The 19,128-nt window shown below is 43.8% G+C and overlaps 1 protein-coding gene across 3 annotated transcripts in view; it reads right to left on the reverse strand.

Annotated features, from left to right (window-relative positions):
* The window catches only part of LOC137377143 (protein kinase C-binding protein NELL1-like), an 828,881-nt gene that overhangs the window by 295,182 nt on the left and 514,571 nt on the right, over positions 1-19,128 (reverse strand). The gene's annotated exons all lie outside the window — the stretch shown is intronic.

Below are 19,128 nucleotides of genomic sequence, written 5' to 3' on the forward strand. Positions count from 1 at the left end.
CAGGATAAACATAATGTTTTAATGAAGGCCGATGGCTATTCACAGAATCTATCACCAGACTGGCGCTGTGCAGTACAAGTTGGGTATTCCATTAGCTTTGAGCTTTACATACTTCATTTCACAAAAAAGTGATTATTTTTCTCCAGTGTTAATAAATTGATAACAAAATCACAGAAACATGCAGCTTTCAACGATGTGATTTGTGAGAAAGTAACGCAGTGATAAACTAGTACAACACAGCTGGAAAAACATAGCATCAGCATTCTCATTGTGCCCCCTGTGAATAATTGATTTACCGATGAAACGAACGATGCAGCCAGCAGACCCAATCAGAGAACCTTCAGATCTGGGCCAACCAGCCAATAATCGCAATGGCAATTCTCCCAGCCAAGTAGGTGGATTCTAAGCTCAGTGCAGTGAATCCCACAATATAACATTGAGGGGCTTTCAATGGAGAAGCATTCAATCATCAGCACCCTCGCTATCCGTCACCAGGTCAACATATACTGCTTTGAATAAACCCGCATTGCAACAGATGAAGTTGGTCATTTTGCTATTGTTGGAGTTGACTTGGCATGGCACCCGCTTAATGCCAACCATGGCCAAGCAACTTATGTCTGCAACAACATCTTTTAAATGCAACTCAGGTCTTATCTACTAATTATAGTGATGTCATACAGATGAATGGTTCCAAGACTGCAAACATTCATTCGCCACCAAGTGAGACCAGAGGGTACAATCTATTCCCATCTCTTTCTCATCCACCTCTCTACATTGGTGACTTTAATAGCCACTGTACTGACTGGGGTTACTCACAATCCAAAGAAGACATTGATCAGTTACAAAATTGGGCATCCAATAATGACCTTGCCCTGTTCCATGACCCTAAGCAGCGTGGCACCTTACGCTCAGCAAAATGGGGATCAAGCTACTCCCCTGACATTTTCTGGGTCATATTAATCAACAGTGACCCACAAGCAGCATCATACACTGTTTTTAACAGTGTTCCGCACAGTTTACATCAACCATCACATAACCTTGGTGGTCTTTGTTTATCATGCGTCAGAAATACCATTTAAAACCTCAATGGAACTTTAGGAAAGCCAACTGAACTTTGTTTACCAAGACTGCTGAATAATAACTGTTCCTATCCACAACAGCAGATGCTCCTATAAATTATCATATCATCTTCAACCTGAGACCATCAACCGGGATTCAACTGGCCATTTGTGATTGGACGCTTCCCAACTAAACAGTGACAGTGCACTTCAAATTTTCTATTAATTCATTCATGGGATGTGGGTGTTGTTGGCTAGGCCAGCATTTATTGCCCATCCCTTGAGCTGCCTTCTTGAACAACTGCAGTCCTTGGGATGTAGGTACCCCAACAGTATCGTTAAGAAGGGAGTTCCAGGATTTGGACACAGCAACAGTGAAGGAACGGTAATATAGTTCCAAGTAAGGATGGTGTGTAGCTTGGAGGGGAACTTGCAGGTGGTGGTGTTCCCATGTATCTGCTGCCCTTGTCCTTCTAGGTGATAGAAGTCATGGGTTTGGAAGGTGCTGTTGAACGAGCTTTGGTGAGTTGCTGCAGTGCATCTTGTAGATAAATCTACCTCAAGGGGCCTTCATGACAATGACAAATGTCCTTGCAGACAAATGCAAGCCATGTCCCCCATTGTTGTAATATGTCCACTTACTAAACTGTCTGGTGGCCTCCAGGATGCTCATGCTGGTGATGTCAATGCACTGAGATACTGCAATTAGGTGCCGAGCCTGCATATGCTAAAAAAAAATTGATGAAGTTAATGAGTCATTTAACCACTCTAAATATGGGAAAGTTCAATAATGCAATTGGTAAAGAAGTGGGCAATTGTTAAAGACAATATCTGAATAGAAACAAAGAAAGAGACTAGATATGGCACAAAAGCCCAAGTATTGGTACATCCAGTAATGGTGCAATTTTTTGTGTGAGGCAAGGATAGTGTTTGAACAGGCAAGAATGTAAATACATGGCATTATGTTACAGAGAGTCAATGCTATTTCAGCCACTTGGAGGGTCTGCAAGAAGTCCAAATGAAGTTGAATTATATGAAGTTGAACAACTTATAAAGCAGGACATAAAAACATGAGTGTTACTGTAAAATAGGAGCACAGGGCATAAATGCACACTAAAGAAAGCAGTAAAGAAGGCAGTACTGAGATGCCTGTTAAAAATATGCAGCAAAGTTGGCTCTATTATACTGCTCTGCACTGAAATAAAATGATGCTGCTTCAGTGAGTGGTAGAAGCCAGATTAATTTTTAATGTACAGTCTATAAACAGACATGGAAAATAGGAGCATGACCAGAGGTGGCAACAAAGTCTCCTCTCTCACTTTTGCTTAAACATGATCCAGATAACGTACAAACATACGAACATATGAATTAGGAGCAGGAGTAGGCCTCTCGGCCTGTCGAGCCTGCTCAGTCATTCAATAAGATCATAGCTGATCTGATTGTAACCTCAACTCCATATTCCCGCCTACCCCCAATAACCTTCCACCCCTTTGCTTATCAAAAATCTATCTACCTCTGCCTTAAAAATATTCAAAGACTCTGCTTCCACCGCCTTTTGAGGAAGAGAGTTCCAAAGACTCACAACCCTCTGAGAGAAAATATTTTTCCTCATCTCTGTCTTAATTGGGTGATCCCTTATTTTTAAACAGTGACCCCTAGTTTGAGATTCTCCCACGAGGAAACATCCTTTCCACATCCACCCTGTCAAGACCCCTCAGAATCTTATATGTTTCAATCAAGTCGCCTCTTGCTCTTCTAAATTCCAGTGGATACAAGCCTTGCCTGTCCAACCTTTCCTCATAAGACAGCCCGCCCATTCCAGATATTAGTCTAGTAAACCTTCTCTGTACTGCTTCCAGTGCATTCATATCTTTCCCTAAATAAGGAGACCAATACTGTACACAGTACTCCAGATGTGGTCTCACCAATGCCTGTATAACTGAAGCATAACCTCCCTACATTTGCATTCAATTCCCCTCGCAATAAATGATAACATTCTATTAGCTTTCCTAATTACTTGCTGTACTTGCATACTAACCTTTTGCGATTCATGCACTAGGACACCCAGATCCCTCTGCATCACTGAGCTCTGCAATCTCTCTCCATTTGGATAATATGTTTCTTTTTTATTCTTCCTGCCAAAATGAACAATTTCACATTTTTCCACATTATACTCCATTTGCCAGATCTTTGCCCACTCACTTAACCTATCTATATTCCTTTGTCACCTCCTTACGTCCTCTTCACAAGTTACCTTTCTACCTATCTTTGTGTCATCAGCAAATTTAGCAACCATACCTTCAGTCCCTTCATCCAAGTCATTTATTTAAATTGTAAAACGTTGAGGCCCCAGCACTGATCCCTGTGGCACACTACTTGTTACATCTTGCCAACCAGAAAATGACCCATTTATGCCTACTCTCTGTTTCCTGTTAGCTAGCCAATTTTCTATCCATGCCAATATGTTACCCCCTATACCATGAGCTTTTATTTTCTGCAATAACCTTTGATGTGGCACCTTATCAAATGCCTTCTGGAAATCTAAGTATCTATACATCCATTGGCTCACTGTAGGAAGGAAATTCGATGGTAGTCTTTCGATTAGTGTTCAGCCTCCAGCCTTTCCTCTTGAAGTGAAAACCTTTGCCAATTTAAGATCAATCTGTTTTTTTCTAAACTAGTTTTATTTAAGGCAGGGATTTTGTCATGCTTGCTGGATTTTAAGAATGCAATAATCTCTCACCGTTATCCATTAGAATGGATCGTGCTCTCCACACACACTGCAGGCAACGGTGCCTTTATACTCTCGATCCCTGCTGACTGCGCAGAGACAACTGTTCATCCTATTTGTAACTATCTGGTATCGTACCTAGCCTGTAATGAGATCTACCTTTCCATCTTCTGGGGCACGTCCAACCAGTCCTGACATAACAATCTAATTTCTGCAGTGGGGCAATACAAGTGGCTTCAGTTTCCCTGGGGAAGAAACAAAATCACAATTGTTTCTGCTCCTGACAACTGTCCAAACACCGTTACTACAAAAGATGATCAGATGAGAACTGGGTAAGGCACAATCAAGCAGACAGCTGACACTCACTGTTCAGGCTTGTATTTAATGGCCCACTTATGAGCCATCAAATTCAGCACCATGAAAAATCTTTTTTTTTGAGGTCTCGCTAGCATTATCAGCAGCCTTCTCTTACCAACTAGTTTAAGTCAATCTGAAACAAATTGATCCCATGACAAAATCAGAGCTTTCTTTTTCAACATTCCTACCTTATAAGTGACTACATTTCAAAAGTACTTCCTTGGCTGTAAAGCGCTTTGAGATGTCCAGTGGTTGTGAAAAACACTATATCAATGCAAGTCTTTCTTTTCTCTGTAACTACCTATTCTATTCATGTTGCTCTCCCACACAAAATAGATGTGAAAGAATTTGATGGCCTGGCCTTTGGGAGTTGGTTTCTTTTGTGAAAACCATGATACTGAAGATATATTGAGGCTCATGTCTCTGCTACAATTGGAGGACCCAATCCGAGATTCTGCTCTCTGGCCTGATTGGAGTGGCTGCTGCAATCTAGCCCCTGCAAGGTCCAAAAGCTCAGCCATCTGCTACCGTTGCACAATTTCCCATTGTGAGAGAAATTAGAATGCAGCAGGAGGAGTTTGGGTGTCCAACTTTTGACAGAGGACAATGAGGAAGAGGAGGAAGAAATGGATGAATGTGATATGCAGCCAGTCACTGATTGTCCAAAATCCTACTGTTAACAATGCAGAGGCCTGTTTTAAAAAATGCCCTCTATTATCATGATGTAGTGTATCTCAGCTACCACACATAGCAATCAATCCATCTGCTCCTACCTTAATGTGCCCTATCTCAATTAATCTCTCAGGGCTGCTATTAAATTATCTGTGGCACTGATGTTTCAAATCTGCCACTTTGTGATAATATACTGTGTGTCTTCTTGAATCTAATCAACTGCTCATTCCACCCAGTGCTCCAATACCTACCCCACATGGACTGCAGTGGTTCTAGAGGGTGACTCACCATCACCTTCTCAACAACAATTAGGGATGCACAATAAATGCTGGCCTTGCCAGCAATATGTGCATCCCATGGAAAATTTAAAGAAGGCAGGAGTGTCAGTAATTGCAGACTGCTGATCCTCACTGAATGGATTCAAGGGATGGCCCTGTATTCCTAAGGCTAGAGCATAAGATCACCCTGGAATGGTTAGAAACCCTTCTCATACTGCATGGGCTTCCTGCACCACACTTTTTCAGTCTTTTGAAACAAGGGCCTGGTTTTTCCCTACCAGGAAGTGGAAGTTGGGACTGTTTCCGGGTCCTGAACCCACCCCCAGGGGAAACAGTCACTGATTGAGATTTTCACAGAGGCGCCCCTGAATTGACAGTTTCCCTGTCCAATTAAGGGCGGCAGATAGGCTCTCAAAGCTGAGGCCTTCCAGCTTGAGAGGAGTGTTGGCAGGTAAGTAACAGAAAGGCTTCCTCAACATGGAGGTGTCCTCTCACCAACTTTCTTAAAACTTTCATTAAAAAATGGTTCTTGCAGCATGGCCACCACTGTGGCAGTTGGTGGGGGAACCCTCTACAGAGTGGCATATTGCTGCTCTCATACTCAGTCAGAGAGGGAGGGCCTGTAGGGCTGCCTGGAGTGCTGCCCCCACCTTCCTACCTCTGCCAGCCTGCAACCAGGTGCCTGCCTCCAGGCACCTAAACTGGACCCCACCGGTATGGGAAACTGGAGGCCAAATGGAAAATTCCAGTTGCTCGCCTTTAATTGGCCTTAACAAGGCTCTTAATGAGCCTAATCTCCTACCTACCCGGGGGGGCGAGTACCCCTGCCATCCCCAATTCTGCCTGTTTAAAAATGGCTGGCTCCAGGAACTCCAGGCTGGCTTTGGGAAACTGGCATGCCAACCGGCACCAGTATTTTTGGGCCCTGTCACCATTACTGCCACCAGCAGGGCCCAAAAATCCTGCCTAAGGTTACCCTCAGATACAGTTTCCTCATCTGTGCATCCGTCTGCCAGGAGAATGAAACAGGGCAACTTTCCTAGGAGTAGGGGGCATGCAGCCAGACATTTCAGGAGTAAAATTAGGAAACAAGACATTTCTACACACAAGGGGCTGAATTTTGTTGTGGTCCCAAAGTTGGGATCCGTAGCCGGGGCCGGTAGGGTGGGGGGCAGAAGGGCCGGGAAATCATACCAGCAGTGGCCTACCACAGAGCCAGGAGTGCTGGACTTGATCTTCCCAGAGGTGGCAAGGCTCCGTGGCGGCCCCCCTGCCGATTGGCAATGGGACCCGACTTTGAGTATTTACATGAAGTACCTGAATACATTTTAAAAATTCACAGCTATCTTACCGGCTGCCCAGGATCTTCTGAGCACCACCGAGGTGGGGGAGGGTGCTTAGAATTTCGAGTATAGTGGGGAGGGTTTCCCATTAGCATGTGTACTGTAGGGGAGGGGTGAAGGGGATGACCTCTGCACTTTGGACAATAGTTGGGGGAATGTCAAATCTTCAATGGAAGTGTTTTGGGACGGAGGGGAGAGGGCAACTATTATATGTAAGTGTTTTTTTGGGAGGGAAGGGGCAATTTTCTTTTAGCGGTGTACTGGGGGGGGTACAGGTTTAAATATTTAAATTTAGTGGCAGGTCTGGCTGCCCTTTAAAAATGGCGCTTGTGCTTGTGCAGAGGCAGCTGACGCCTTTGCTCGCATCGCAGAACCCACCCCTATCAGGTGATTGAGGGGGGTCGGCCTGATCGGCGTATTATCGGGAGCCACAGCGGCATGGCGGCATGCAGCCTGCACATGCAGGCTGCCAGTTTTTTCACCTGCCACCACTCCTGGTGGCGGGAGAATAAAGTTCAACCCAAACGGTGGTGGAAGTTTGGAACTCTCTTCTGAAAATGGCAACTGATGCCAACTCAATTGCCAATTTTAAATCTGGGATTTGAGATTTGAGGCCATCTCTAAAAGGGGTTTCTTGTTACTGTTTGTGTTTCCAGATCGCCGTAGAGTCCTTGATTGTAGACAGCTCGTACTTTTCATTGGGGCCCAGTATTCTTCTTTAACCTTGTTCATGTAGGACTTTTCTCTCTTTGAGTTTACGTGTCTTCAATGGTTCTTCAGTTCCGTGAGAAAGATATGGGAGCAGACAGGAGAGAGATGTTCACAAACCAGCAGCCAGGAGCTGAAGGCCTGCTCGGGTCTGCAAATAAAACTCGACCTGAGTCCGACAGAGTCACATCCGACCCGAGCCCGCTCCAGCCCGAGTCCTTTCATTTTTTTTCCCGTGCCCGACCTGACCACCATAATAATGTTGATTGTATTAAAGAGGTTGAGCTCTGCCTTGGATGGAATCGCTCACTGTAGTCCAGTGCGGAGTGTTTCCCGCCTTGACGTCCTGGCTGTCACTGTGTCCGACCCGGCCCAACCTGACCCGAGCCTGAACGCCGGACCCGGAAGAGCAACCCGACCCAACCCGCACCTGACACATGCTGTCGGGTCCCATTGGGATTGGGTCGGGTAGCCATGCTCTACCAGGAGCTTCCTGATTTCCAACATTGTTTTCTCCAATTTAAAACTCTCAGTTCAAACCTCTGCAACAGCCAGTTAGTCATGTGACTAAAACTAGTCTGACCACTTCTTCTGTGTATTGGGGAAGCAACGACTGGGTCCCCATTGTTCCAACACTGTCTGTTACTATGCAAATGTCTTTCCGGTCAGGAGCTGGCAATTTTAAGTTTTAATGTTCATGTGGCGAAATAATGTATGCCTCAGTCCTGGCAGGTGGGGGGTTTGCCTGACACCTGCCCACTTATTTTCCTTCTCCCACCCCGCCCTCCCCCATCATGTGGCCATTCCACCCCTTCAGTCTTATTTTGCCCCTTCATACAGCCTTTAGAAAGGCTGACAACTAAGTAAAAACCAATACAGAAAGACTCAAATATTTCTCCCCCATATACAGCCACTTGCCTTAAAGTCGCCAAATTGATTTTTGGTGAGCTCCAGCCCTTAAAAGTTGCTCACAAGATTCAGTTGCCCTTCATGTAATCATATTCCCCAAGGGAGTCTCACGTGGTACAAGGAGGGCATTTAAATTTTATCCATGAGCTGTCCTTGCAGCATCAACTCTGTCATACCGCCAACATGTCGCATGGGCCTCACTTGGTAGGCCTGGTGACTTTTTGACCAGAACCACTGAATTGGCCCCAAAATCCAACTTAAAATGAACAGAGTACAGAATGAGTTCTGGAAATTACATTTTGTTTCCTAATTGAACTTTACCATCTACAAATGTCTTCATACTTAGATTTATTTTTTTAAATGAATTTAAAATTCATATTCCATGATGAAGAAGCCAAGGATATTAAAATTTGTTTGGGCTTTTAATTCATGCTCACAATTCAAGGGAAAGCAGAAAATGTTTTTTACTTAATGCCAAGTAGGAGGAGGCCTCATAATACTTTGCAAATTAGGATCTTTATCGTAATTTCTTTCCTCTCATACATGTGGTGTCACATGGAAATTCTTTCAACCCCAAAGATAAATAAAGCTTTCAGAAATCATAAATTCAGGGGTTTTATTCAATCAGTTTTATAATGATGAGATCAGACAAATTAAAATAATTAGGCAGCTTTTGGTTTTACAATGATCTTAAACTCAAACACCACCCTCACTATTCCTATGTGGATTAATTTGTTTCAACGATGAAAGAATGATTAGCATCACATTTAGCCCCAGAATTTTGCAAAGGAAAATAGTAGAGTTGCAAGATGTCACAATAAGTAGGAAACAATTAACAATTGCAGGGGCTGAATCTTGAATGGATTATATTGGTATTGCTTCTGTATGAAGTATGAATGTAAAAAGTGCAGAAACGATTTGCTCTGATTGTATGTGAATGTCTCTTTTGTAAAACACACCAACATACATTATATAGTTTGATATAAAAAGAACAATTCCATCCCCAATATATGTACAACCCTCAGATAATGATGAAGGCCAACAACATAAATCTTCCACCAAAATTCTCACTCACTTGTTGGCTGGCATCCACAAATACATCTTCTCGCTGTGTTTTCTAAATTTCAGTCAGTGCATTCCTAACAGTTACTGCCATCTCCTATTTTTTCTCCAATCTACCCTTCCAGTGCTATGATATTTAAATGGCAATTTCTCTCCAAACTTCAAAATGTGGCTGCTGCTGATTTGAAATAATCTTCTAGTATATCCATCCTGCTGAGCCGTCCTCAATTTGAAATCAGCTTCAGAAAAGGCCTGGACTGAGGTCAGGAGAAGGAGTTGGCATTTAAATATCACAGCACTGGAAGAATGTAGTAAGAACTAATAGAAGTGCACTCCAATCCGCTCCTCTAGTTTTCTTCCTCTTCATCTGCTGCCTGACTGATCCAGCATAGAACTGAGAGAGAAAAAAACATTCAGTTCATCTGCAGTAGGCAAATTATCTCCAATCACAGTCCTTGAACTTGAACCCACTGTTCTATAGTTGAGAAGTCTTTGAAAAAGTTGAGCACCAGCTTATAAGCAGCATATCACTTCCTGCTACCCCTGTGCTGTGATAGGTAAATGACAAACTGACGACGTTGCAGACTCCCACTGCTGATTCTAAATCTTCTGTCTCTGCGTCTATCCTGCTGGATTATCTCTGCTTTTAAATCTTTTCTATCTAGACAGTTGTACTGTCTCTGGTTTTAAAGCTTCTCTCAATTTTTTACATCCACTTGGGTATTGCTGGAGAAACCAACTTTTATTGCTCATCCCTAGTTGCCCTTGAGAAGGTGGCGGTGAGCTGCCTAATTAAATCTTTGCCACCTGTGTGGCGAAGGTTCTCCCACAGTGCTATCAGGTAGGGTGTTCTAGGACTTCGATCTAGCAACAAACAGCAATGTACGTCCAAGTCAGGATGGTGAATGAATTGGTAGGGAATTTGGAAGTGAAGTTGTCCCATGAACCTGCTGCCCTATCTCCTTCTAGTGGGGAAGGTTGTGGGTTTGGGTAGTGCTGCCAAAGAAGACCCAGCGAGTTGCTGCAGTGCATCCTGTCAAAAGAATGGCAGCCACAGTACACCAATGTCAATGTTGTAGCTATGAGCACAGCTAGTTCTGGAGCCGGGATGCTGTTGGAGGTCTGTAGCCTTTGCTATGTCCAATGCACTCAGCTGTTTTGTAATGTATGCATGGAGTGATTTCTAATTGACTGAAGACTCATCAATCCTCTTGTGTTCTCTTTCATTTTTAATCCTCTGTTTCCATCTCGATGTGCTATATCTGATTTGAAATCAGCAGTGATGGCAACAATTAGTGGGGGGGGGAGGATGTGCAGTGGGCGGGGGAAGAGTTGCCGTATAGGTATCACAAAACCAGAGGAGTGAAGCACATTTTATCTCAGTTCTTCCCTCTCAAATCCAGTCCATGGTCCATTGCAGGTTTAAAATTGAATCCAGACATGACAGATAGTACCCACTCTTAAAATGGCCTTCCTCGTTTTTCATCCTAAACAGATGCATAAATCTCTTGCCCTATATAATGCTGTTGAAAGAATGTCACTAGAATTGTACCAACAAGTATAAAATATCAGGTAATAATATAAAATTGTGGTTTTATTGGTTGTATTTCCAGTCTCAGCCTTGAGAACAGATGTCGGGGCCAACTCTGGACAATATTACAAGGGTCACCTTATTAAAAATGGAGGAGAAGGACGGTTGTGTGGTATTTGCAACTTTGGTATAAAATAGCAACAGTATTAACTGAGAAAAAAAAGATTGCGTGCGCTCAGGCAGTCCTAAATTTCCGGCTCAAGGATGCTTTGATGTACAGTAATCCACTGTCACTCCATGTTACAGTATTTGTAATTCAGCCAGACCCTTGATGTAACAAGGAGCATACTATAGCTGAGAATCAATTTTTAATTCTCTGTCATTATTGTGCTGTTTCCCTCAGAGCTCCAACAGGCCCATCACAAAAACATCTCTCGTCTGAGCTTCAGTCTGTGCAATCCTTGTTCTCCTAACGCAATGCAACATAATGTGCTGCAGAGCTTTGCAAAGAGGAGTTTTATGATCCACTGGAATTGAATCTAGGATTTTGTTTGTAAGGTAGCACAAAATACCCAAATCACTGCCAACTGCCATGCCATGTAGATTAGATAGTGGCAAATGTCTCCTTTGACAAGATTATACAGATGGGACAGATCCTGAGGAAGCTGTTTTCGTATCATGAGCCTTTATCACATTTTGACAAATAGGTATAGGATAATTAAGTCAGACAGCTAGAAATTTACACTAGTTGGGAGAATGAAAAGTAAGTTTTAAATACAGTGTGTAAAATTCTCCCAAAAAAGGCACTCTGCAATAAATTTAGATTTGAAATGACACTGTATATCCATTTTACTGGTGATTATGTTATTTATAGCACCTGTCAGAACTGACAGACTTATAGCCCCAAGGAAACAGCCCCAATTCCCAGAGTTCTTATCATCATGATAATGAAGAAATTAAACATATGTGAAGGTTTTGATTTTGAACAGCAGCAAATGTAACTCACCACCGTGTTAGCAACATCTTGAAAATATTGCTGCCTTCAGGTTGCAGCGTATTCTCTGCCATTGCAAAGGAGATTAATGGTCACTCTTTAACAAGCATACTTAAACTCAGATACGGTATGTTGATTGTAACCAAAACAAACTCTCTTCAAGTTAAAATGACAATCAGTCCTGTTAGTAGATTGTAAAGTGCACATGCTGAAATGTTAACATATAAATATTAATTAGTATAGCATTTGTGTGGTTACTCAATACACAGTAATGCAGTGACTGCAGCCACTACTCCTGCCAATGAATGTGGCCAGCAGGAATGGGGCAGGGTGGGACCTATTTTGCACTGGTAATGTACCCCATTTTGCATTTGATGGTCTGGCTACACTGGGATCTCCCTGATTACAAGCAAGAACGTTATTAAACCAGAAAAAAAGTAACATTGAATCGGACAATGATTTCCTGAATTTGTCCAGTCAGTGCGCAGGTGGCACTCGGGGCTCCATCAAAGACCTTTCCTATCCTTTTTAAAGTTTTATTTTCTTTCACGCTCCATGAACTGCTTTTAATCAATTGAGTTGGTCAGAAAGAAATGTTCCAAACTTTCTTTTCCCCTTATTGACCCTTTTTTGCCTCTCCGAGGAGACTGCATGGTTGTGCTGGGGTGTTGGGGCGGGACAAAATGTCTATCGTGATGTCTCACTCCAGCCATTATGAGTGTGGAACAGGCTTGACGGACCAGCAGGTCTGTTCCTGCCCATCAGTTTTGCATGTTCATATGCATGACGCTGGTTCAGAACTGTTTCGCTCATAATTGTTTCTTTTACTTTTTGGGATCGTTCTTTGCATTTTGTTCAGTCATTTTTGTTTCCTCTTTTTAACATATCGTAACAACCCAGCATCCAAAACCATTATGATTGATGTTCCTTTGGGAATTCCGCTTGGTTCAAGGAGCTTGAGAATGAGGAGCAGTTAGGGAAAAAGATCTGAAAGAGATCTGCCTGTATCTGAAGGGGTTCCACAGACCCACACTCACTCAAGTAGATGGACTCACAGACTTCACCACAGCTACTTGGCTGTGTCAGAGAAGCTGTGCTTTTGGAAACCATGTTTCATGAGGGAGCCCTTTCTTTAGGATGGGATCGTTTTCTGAATGTGTTGTGCAAGCTTAAAAATGCTGTAATTGAAAGACGATATGAATAGTGACAGGTGCACAACTTGGAGATGAACATGGATGTCAGCAACTGACTACTGGATGGATTTCCATACCCCCACCAATGGACTTTGGGCAGCTGACCTGTGGAACTGATCTTTGGCCTCCTTGTCTCGAGAGACAATGGGTAAGCGCCTGGAGGTGGTCAGTGGTTTGTGAAGCAGCGCCTGGAGTGGCTATAAAGGCCAATTCGAGAGTGACAGACTCTTCCACAGGTGCTGCAGATAAAATTGGTTGTCGGGGCCATTACACAGTTGGCTCTCTCCTTGCGCTTCTGTCTTTTTTCCTGCCAACTGCTAAGTCTCTTTGACTCGCCACGCTTTAGCCCTCCCTTTATAGTTGCCCACCAGCTCTGGCGATCGCTGGCAACTGACTCCCACGACTTGTGATCAATGTCACAGGACTTCATGTTGCGTTTGCAGACGTCTTTAAAGCGGAGACATGGACGGTCGGTGGGTCTGATATCAGTGACGAGCTCTCTGTACAATGTGTCCTTGGGGATCCTGCCATCTTCCATGCGGCTCACATGGCCAAGCCATCTCCGGCGCCGCTGGCTTAGTAGGGTGTATATGCTGGGGATGTTGGCCGCCTTGAGGACTTCTGTGTTGGAGATACGGTCCTGCCACCTGATGCCAAGGATTCTCCAGAGGCAGTGAAGATGGAATGAATTGAGGCGTCCCTCTTGGCTGACGTATGTTGTCCAGGCCTCACTACCGTAGAGCAAGGTACTGAGGACACAGGCTTGATACACTTGGACTTTTGTGTTCTGTGTCAGTGCACCATTTTCCCACACTCTCTTGGCCAGTCTGGACATAGCAGAGGAAGCCTTTCCCATGCACTTGTTTAATTCTGCATCGAGAGACAGGTTACTTGTGATAGTTGAGCCTAGGTAGGTGAACTCTTGAACCACTTCCAGAGTGTGATCGCCGATATTGATAGATGGGGCATTTCTGACGTCCTGTCCCATGATGTTCGTTTTCTTGAGGCTGACGGTGAGGCCAAATTCATTGCAGGCAGCCGCAAACCTGTCGATGAGTCTCTTGAGACACTCTACAGTGTGAGATGTTAATGCAGCATCATCAGCAAAGAGGAGTTCCCTGAAGAGGACCTTCCATACTTTGGTCTTCGCTTTTAGACGGGCAAGGTCGAACAACCTGCCACTTGATCTTGTGTGGAGGAAAATTCCTTCTTCTGAAGACTTGAATGCATGTGAGAGCAGCAGGGAGAAGAAGATCCCAGTGTAGGTGTGAGAACACAGCCCTGTTTCACGCCACTCAGGATTGGAAAGGGGTCTGATGAGGCGCCGCTATGCTGAATTGTGCCTTTCATATTGTCATGGAATGAGGTGATGATACTTAGTAGCTTTGGTGGGCATCCAATCTTTTCTAGTAGTCTGAAGAGACCACGTCTGCTGACAAGGTCAAAGGCTTTGGTGAGATCAATGAAAGCAACATAGAGGGGCATCTGTTCTTCACGGCATTTCTCCTGTAGCTGGCAAAGGGAGAACAGCATGTCAATGGTGGATCTCTTTGCTCGAAAGCTGCACTGTGCCTCAGGGTAGACATGCTCAGCCAGCTTCTGGAGCCTGTTTAAGGCGACACGAGCGAAGACTTTCCCCACTATGCTGAGCAGGGAGATTCCACGGTAGTTGTTGCAGTCACCGCGGTCACCCTTGTTCTTATAGAGGGTGGAACTGATAGTCGCACAGGAAGACCTGGTCCATTTGAAGCTTGTGTGATGACATGACATCATGGGACAGTAGAATCATGGAAAGCTTAAGGTACAGAAAGAGGCCCTTGGCCCATCGTGTCTGTGCCGGCCGTTCCACCCATTCTAATCCTACCTTTCAGCATTTGGTTCATAGCCCTGCAGATTACGGCACTTGAGGTGCATATCCAGACTTCTTTTGAACGAGTTGAGGGTTTCTGCCTCAAATACCCTTTCAGGAAGTAAGTTCCAGACCCCACCACCCTCTGGGTGAAAAAACTTTTCCTCATCTCCCCTCTAATCCTTCTACCAATCACTTAAATCTATGCTCCCTCGTCACTGACATCTCTGTGAAGGTAAATAGGCCCTTCACATCAACTCTATCCAGGCCCCTCTCAATTTTGTACATCTCAATCAAATCTCCCCTCCGCCTTCTCTGCTCCAAGGTGAACAACCCCAGCCTATCCAATCTTTCCTCATAGCTGCATTTTTCCAGTCCCGGCAACATCCTCGTAAATCTCCTCTGTACCCTCTCTAGTGCAATTACATCCTTTCTGTAATGAGGTGTCCAGAACTGCACACAGTACTGAAGTTGTGGCCTAACCAATGATTTATACAGTTCCAGCATAACCTCTCTGCTCTTATATTCTATACCTCGGTTAATAAAGGAAAGGATTCCATGTGCTTTCTTAACCACTTTATTGACCTGTCCTGCTACCTTCAGGGATCTGTGGACATTTACGCCAAGGTCCCTCACTTCCTCTCCACCTCTCAGTTTTTTCCCATTAATCTTGTACTCCTTTGCCTTGTTTTACCTCCCCAAATGCATCACAACACACTTCTCCAAGTTGAATTCCATTTGTCACTTTTCCGCCCATCTGACCAGACCATCAATATCTTCCTGCAGCCTACAGCTATCCTCTTCGCTATCTACCACACAGCCAATCTTTGTGTCGTCTGCAAACTTCTTGATCATGCCCCCAACATTTACTTCCAAATCATTAACATATACCACAAAAAGCAGGGGACCCAGTACTGAGCCCTGCGGAACGCCACTGGAAACAATCCTCCAGTCGCAAAAACACCCATCAACAATTACCCTTTGTTTCCTTCCACTGAGTCGATTTTGTATCCACCTTGCTGCATTTCCCCAGATCACATGGGATTTTATTTTTCGAACCAGTCTGTCATGTGGGACCTTGTCAAAAACCTTGCTAAAATCCATGTAGACCACATCAACTGCACTACCCTCATCAATCTTCCTTGTTACTTCTTCAAAAATTTCCATCAAGTTGTTCAGACAAGATCTTCCCTTAACAAAGCCATGCTGACTATCCTTGATTAACCTGTGCCTTTCTAAGTGACAGTTTATCCTGTCTCTCAGAATAGATTCCAATAATTTGCCCACTACCGAGGTTAGACTGACTGTAATTATTCGGTCTATCTCTCGCTCCCTTTTTAAACAGAGGTACGTTAGCAGTCCACCAATCCTCCGGTACCACACCTGAATCCAGTGAGGACTGGAAAATGATGGTCGTACCTTCCGCTAATTCCTCTATTGCTTCTTTTAATAGCCTGGGGTACATTTCATCCGGCCCTGGTGACTTATCAACTTTCATAGATCCCATTAATACTTCCTCTCTCCCTGTTTTGATCACATCCAATACTCTTTTGTGAAGGCAGATGTAAAGTATTCATTAAGAACAATACCAACAGCCTCCACCCCTACACATAGGTTACCTTTTTGGTCTTTTATGGGGCCTACTCTTTCCTTCGTTATTTTCTTACTCTTAATGTATTGATAAAATATCTTTGGGTTCATCTTGATTTTGCTTGCCAATTTTCTTTCATGCCCTCTCTTAGCTTTCCTAATTTCCTTTTTGATTTCACCTCTCCACTTTCTATACTCCTCTAGGCTTTCTGTAGTGTGTCAGGCATCAGCTTTCCTTTTCTGCCTTATCTTACCCTGTAAGCTCCTTGATATCCATGGGGCTCTAGATTTGGCCATCTCACCCTTTATCTTTGTGGGAGCATGTTTACTCTGAACCCCCTGAATCTCCTCTTTGAATGCGTCCCACTGCTCTGACACTGATTTACCTTCAAGTAGCTGTTTCCAGTCCATTTTCATTTAATCACTCCTCAGTTTAGTAAAATTGGCCTTGCCCCAGTGAGAACTTTAACTCCTGTTCTATCCTTATCCTTTTCCATAATTATGTTAAAACTGACTAAATTATGATCACTACCACCAAAATGCTCTCCCACTGCCACTCCTTCCACCTGCCCATCTTCATTTCCTAAAACTGAGTTTAAAACTGTGCCCTCTCTTGTTAGATTAAAACAAGAAATACTGGAAATACTCAGCAGGTGTGGCAGTATCTGTGGAGAGAGAAGCAGAGCTAACGTTTCAGGTCAGTGACCCGTCTTCAGAACTGACAAATATTGGAAATGTAAAAGGTTTTACGCAAGTTAAGCGGGGGGTGGGGCCAGAGATAACAAAAGAAAAGGTATTGATAGGACAAGGTCACAGAGAATAAATGACCAGAAGGTCATGGAACAAAGGCAAACGGTATGTTAATGGTGTGCTGAAAGACAAAGCGTTGTACAGAGAGGGTGTGAATTGATTGTAAAGCACAAAGCACTCCAAGCACAAACATATAATTTTTAAAAATAAAACAGAAACAGTGGGTAGGCATAGTAGAAACAAACTAACCAAACTAAAAAAACTATAATAAAATAAACAAATAAAAAACAAAAAACAAAAAAAAACTAAACATGAAAAGGGCGGAGCCCCGTCATGCTCTGAAATTGTTGAATTCAATGTTCAGTCTGGCACGCTGTAGCTGTAGGTAAATGAGATGCTGTTCCTCGAGCTTGCGTTGATGTTCGTTGGAACACTGCAGCAATCCCAGGACAGAGATGTGAGCATGAGAGCAGGGGGATTGTTGAAATGACAAGCAACCAGAAGCTCGGGGTCATGCTTACAGACTGAGTGGAGGTGTTCCACAAAGCGGTCACCCAATCTGCGTTTGGTCTCCCCAATTTAGAGGAGACCACATTGTGAACAGCGAATACAGTATACTAAATTGAAAGAAGTACAAGTAAATTGCTGCTTCACCTGAAAAGAGTATTTGGGGCCTTGGTTAGTGAGGAGAGAGGAGGTAAATGGGCAGGTATTACACCTCCTGCGATTGTAGGGAAAGGTGCTGTGGGAAGGGGACGAGGTCTCTTTTTGGACTTGCTACATACTGGGCAAAAAAGTTCTGAATGCACCTCAAGAATTCTACTCCCTCAATTCTTTCACACTAAAACTATCCCAGTTAATATTGGGGTAGATAAAATCCCCTATTACAGCCTTATTTTTCTTGCACTTCTCAGAGATTTGCCAACATATCTACTCTAATATCCTCTTCTGAATGTTTGGGGGGGTCTATCGCACATTCCCAACAGTAAAAGTGAAACTGGTTGACAGGCAACACTTTGTGACATGCCAGCATAGACTGTGACAAATGAAAGGTTGGGTAGTCTTACGCTGTCAGGTTAAACAGAATTATTTTTAATTTACTACACAGGAACAGGTCATTCAGCCCAACTGGTATGTGCTGGTGTTTATGTTCCACACAGCCTCCTCCCACCCTCCTTCATATTTCATACCCCATCTAACCCTATCAGGGGAGATGGTCATGTAGTGGTAAAGTCATAGGACCAAGTTAATACTCTGGGAACATGGGTTCAAATCCCACTATTGGTAGTTGGCGGAATTTAAATTTAATTAATAAACTCAATTAATTAATTTTTTTAAAATCTGGAATTGAAAGCTAGTCTCGATAATGGTGACCATGAAACAACCATTATTTGTTGTAAAAACTTATCTGGTTCACTAATGTCCTTTAGGAAAGGAAATCTGTCATCCTTACCTGGTCTGGACTACGTGTGACTCCAGACACACAACAATATGGTTGACTTAACTGCCCTCTGAATTCAGTTCTCAAGGGCAATTAGAAATGAGCAACAAATGCTGTCCTTGCAAGTGACACTCACATCCCATGAAACAAATAAATAAAAAAATGGAGTGACTCCTGACAGCGCAGTGATCACAGACGTCATCAGTACATGCGAACATTTGCCAGCTTGCCAGTATGAATGCGTGTGTTGACACCACCATGCAATAACATCCTCATCCTCAATCGCTGCCTCCATTCCACGTAACAGTATCTCGCTCCCTCCCGCCATCCCCATCTCAATCGTCACTTTCAATTTCCCGCTCCCGACTACTCGTCGCTTCCCCCCCTCGGCCGCTCGCACCTGGTCTCATTGCTTCCCCACCTCGGCTGCTCGCCTCCTGCTCCTGCCGCTTCTCTAGGTGGCAAGGCGGGGAGCAAGCAACTAAGGAGAGGAGGCGGGGAGCGAGCAGACGGTTGGCAGAAGGAGCAGCGAAGAGAAGCAGAGATGGCGGGATAGAAAGGATACTGTTGGGGGTGGGATGGAGGTGGGGATCGCAGCCATTGAGGGGGTTTGGGTTTAATTTGTTCTTTGTGTTAAATTGAGCAGCGGCAATTTTATTACT

This window comes from Heterodontus francisci, chromosome 14, assembly GCF_036365525.1.
Source record: "Heterodontus francisci isolate sHetFra1 chromosome 14, sHetFra1.hap1, whole genome shotgun sequence".
Taxonomy (NCBI): Eukaryota; Metazoa; Chordata; class Chondrichthyes; order Heterodontiformes; family Heterodontidae; genus Heterodontus; species Heterodontus francisci.